At 33.6% G+C, this 4,383-nt stretch overlaps 1 pseudogene; it reads right to left on the bottom strand.

Moving 5' to 3' along the window:
- The window catches only part of LOC107708116 (eukaryotic translation initiation factor 6-like), a 5,241-nt pseudogene extending 3,402 nt beyond the window's left edge, over positions 1 to 1,839 (bottom strand).
- Positions 1,840 to 4,383: the final 2,544 nt, after the last annotated feature.

The raw sequence follows: 4,383 nt of genomic DNA, 5'->3' as shown, positions 1-4,383 counted from the left end.
ATGATCTATCTGGTAAGTTGAGAGTTTTAAAAAATTGCTTTCAATGTATTTCTCTATTAGGTTTTGATCCCAAAAAGAAACATAAACACTTATATTTCAATGGAGAATTATCATAAAGGATAACAATCGTATTTCTATGGTACTATTATAACTATGATCTGGTAAGTTGAGAGTTTTAAAAAATTGCTTTCAATGTATTTCTCTATTAGGTTTTGATCCCAAAAAGAAACATAAACACTTATATTTCAATGGAGAATTATCATAAAGGATAACAATCGTATTTCTAAATATGGTACTATTTTAGGATTAAATCACATCTTTGTATTGCGTTTTGATTAGGTTAGAGAATGTACTTCTGAAACGATTATTTTGAAACATAGGGGACTCTAAGGCACCACGATTAAATAAAGTAATTCTCAACAAAACCTGAGGGTTAAACTCGTTCTAAGTAACTTTCATTAAACAGCACTAGTTAAGGTAGTTAGCAGCAGTCGGCTAAATGAAGTTATTTTAACTTCTCTATTCATTATACGCTATCAATTCGGTGTCCTCAAATGACAACGCGGTTAACAATACATATTAAATCCTAACTGTAATAACTTCACTATAAATTTCATGGCAATTACAACAGTAATCTTATATTTACCGATAGTGACTCTATGTAGAAGCGTGGACAGCCGTAAACCACGTGTTCATTTCACTTCCTCGACGTGCTGACGTCAACGCGTTACGGTACGTGATACGTTAGCCATTGTGTCATGACAGTTTAGGAGGTCTTAATGTACTTGACTTTAATACTGCTAAATATGTATTTAAATATTTTAAAACAAATGGATTAAGAACTACCTGAAATCCAAAGGCAAAATTTGGAATATCATCCTTGAGTTACTTTTTTTGACAAGTTAGGGGGTTTAGATTTTAGTTTTTTGTTTTTTTGAGGTGTAATTTTGATGTAAACAAGCTTTCTTCTTTTCACAAACAGGTTTGTTTATTATGGATGCTCATAACTTTTCTCCACATAACAGTGATTTGGACCAACAAATATATTACGTTTAAAAATAAGTCTTTTACAGAAACTGGTACAATAATGGTATAATCTTGGTGAGAGTTATTCAAGAATAATGGACATCTCTTTAATCACTGTGAATTCCTTAATTATTACAAGATCCCTGTAACTGTTAAAGAGTTTGCAGTAGTATTTGAAGCCATTTTTAGTGGCCTTATTCAGCTTTTGCCTTAGTCTATCCCCTTATATACGAATCAGTTAAGTATTAATGGTGTGAAAATTATAGATAATAAATTTCATAACTTTTATATTAAAAAATTATGTAGAACCACATTGGAATTCGTTATATGATCAGATTGAATGGAAAGAGGTCTGGAATTTACCTAGTAAATACTGTCTCACCAATCAAGTTAAAGAAGTTACATATAAAGTTATTCATTTGATGAGACAAGTAGTCACAAAAGTTTTTTAGAGACATTGAGACTGCATGAGTCTTTTGTCACTTAGAGGAAGAATCCATAAAACACTTATTTTATGAATGTGTATTTACCCAGATGTTTTGGGTTGATATTGAATATCTCATATTTAAATTGATCAAATTAAAGATTCGATTCTCTGTGTATATATATATATATATATGTGTGTGTGTGTGTGTGTGTATTTACATGCAAGTCATCTCATTTATGACTTACCTGTAAAAGTTTTCTGAGCCACCAATCGCTACCAAGCAGTATGTGTTTGTGAGCTTGGCAAAGCATCCAATTTCATTATTCTTTTCAAATGACGCACGGACTGCCATTCTTCTGCTTTTGAACGGATCAAAGCTGTCTGAAACTGATGAGAAACAACATTCATAGGGATATAGTGATAATAAGAAAAAAGAAATAGGGAAGTTATAAAAACATGATATACAACAAACATTAGTAACAGTTTTGTCACTTAGAGGAAGAATCCATAAAACACTTATTTTATGAATGTGTATTTACCCAGATGTTTTGGGTTGATATTGAATATCTCATATTTAAATTGATCAAATTAAAGATTCGATTCTCTGGTAAAGATATATTTTTGTTGTTTAAAGATAAGAGTTTCGAGCAAAATTTGGTGATTAATTTAATAATTATTCGCTAGATAAGTTGCTAGATGTTATTTTTATTGATTGTTTTTAATAATAAATATGATAAAAAATAATAATGCAATATAAGTATTCAATTTTATTGGATTTTTAAAATTAAAATTCGATTTGATTTAAATTTAAATTTGTCAGTTGTTAGTGTACTGATACATATATGTTGGTATAGTGTAGTATTTAGTGTTGTGTACTTTTATTTAAAGTGCTTTATAATAATTTTATAATAACACTGTACAACATGTCAAAAGAAAATACTTAACCGCTTCAGTGTCACTTTTGCTGCACTTTATTCCATTTAATAGCATAATAAAAATGAATTAAATAAATATATATTCTGTTATCTTTTTAAAATAAGCACATTTACATTTCTATAACCTGTTGTTCTCTAAATGGCTGAGACTGGCGAGCCACGCTACAACATGCTTTTGTCATCCGCTACAAACCTGCGTAGCAACAGGACACACCTCTCCTGGCACTATGGATTTGTGAGCCAATCACGATTGAGTTTCAGCGTGACGTCGTTTTTGTTGACACTTCGATTAGCTGGCCACCCGCGAAACGTCACTGCAGCAGCGCGCAGTGACCCTCGACGTCCACACCGCGTTTTCTGCCTGGAAACATCGCGTCGCGAGCTAGTCGGAGCTGCGAAAACGCAAGACTCCGGTGGCTGGAGTCGGAGTGGGGTAAAGTCTTGCCGTGCCTCGGCTCGTTAACGCACTACTGATCTGTTTTTGTCCCAGTCACGGTGACAAACGCTCCCTAAGTGCTTGTTGCGTTTGTAGGTTTTTGCAGTGTACTCAATACATTGCTTTCCTGTTAGAGATGATGATGTCTCTGTTTCCAGTTACTACCTCAAACCTTAATCATCTTATGAATTCGGGAAGGTTACCTGAGAGACATGTACCATGTTTGGTTTATACCATGTTTGTTTATCTTTATAAGTACCCCTGAGTACCATGGTGCATGAATATGCCAATTATTCAGTACCATGGTACTTTTTTGTAGAAGGTTGATACAGTAGAGTACAATACAAAAGCAGTACTAGTTTATCCTGACTACAGTGCATTTGCAACTAAATATATCCTAATAATCACTAAAATATATTTTTGCAAGTGTGAATGAAAAACGTAAGCAAATCTAAGTCTTTTTTTTTTTTATTAAAGAAATGGGGTCCGATCAGAGTACCAGTTTGGCTGCTGACCAGCAGCAGAGGGATTCAGGCAATCTGCCATTGCAAGGTGAAGTATCTTCATCCAATGTCCAAACCAATATCGGTCCTGAGCACCGGGACAGTCTGGATCCAGACACTGACCTGCCCCAATGCCGAATGGGCACCAGAAAGGTAGACAACATGAGCTTTATGATATCATGCACTAACTGGTATTAAAAACCAAAGAAGCACTGTGAAGGAACTGACTAGACTGGACGTTTCGTCCACAAATGAGTGCCAAATTTAGGACGGGACAACGGAAGACACGGAGTTGCAGTGCTGTTTAAATGGGTTTGAAGTGATTTATGCCGTTAATAATTTGTGCAATGTGTTTTAAGACGGAGAATAAAGTTATGGCTCATGTTTGTATTTACAAACACAATCTGCTCTGCTCAACAGCTGTGCACTTATGTACTGATTGCATGGTATCAAAAGCTTGTAGTATTTAGTTATCAACCTGCACTAATTAAGTATGTATGTATAAATATATCATTATATAAAGCATCAAACGCTTCTGTAGTTTTATTTTATTGACATTTCTTTGAACATGGTGATATTAGATACACAGTGTAAAACTGTAGACTGAAAACCGAAATAAAAATTACTCCTTGTTTATAGAATTAACAGGATTTAAGAAATAAAACTTAAATCATATCTAATATTAGTAAATCAGTCCGTTTGAAGATCACTCACATTCTTAAAAATCAACATTATGCATGACAATGTGAAATCATAGGCTACCGTTAGAGTGAAAGCAAAATCCAAAAGGTCTGAAAAGTTTCAGTAAATCTTTGTATTTACATGACATTAAAACCTGGACGAGGCTGAGCAGACAGCGACATTTGACCTGTAAATCAGAAAATATCAAAATTCCAAGGACAGAATCTGAATGGATTTAAATTGCAGAGTGAGACGTTCACTCTTAAATTCTTGTCAAAGGGAAAAAAGAACCAGCTATATACACAAATACAGTTGAAATTCCCCCATGGTCAGCCAAGAATAATAATAATAATAATAAAAAACAAACCAAAAATC

The sequence above is a fragment of the Sinocyclocheilus rhinocerous genome, unplaced genomic scaffold (assembly GCF_001515625.1).
Source record: "Sinocyclocheilus rhinocerous isolate Xijiao unplaced genomic scaffold, SAMN03320098_v1.1 scaffold113, whole genome shotgun sequence".
Classification (NCBI taxonomy): Eukaryota; Metazoa; Chordata; class Actinopteri; order Cypriniformes; family Cyprinidae; genus Sinocyclocheilus; species Sinocyclocheilus rhinocerous.
This window is presented reverse-complemented; position numbering and strand designations above follow the sequence as displayed.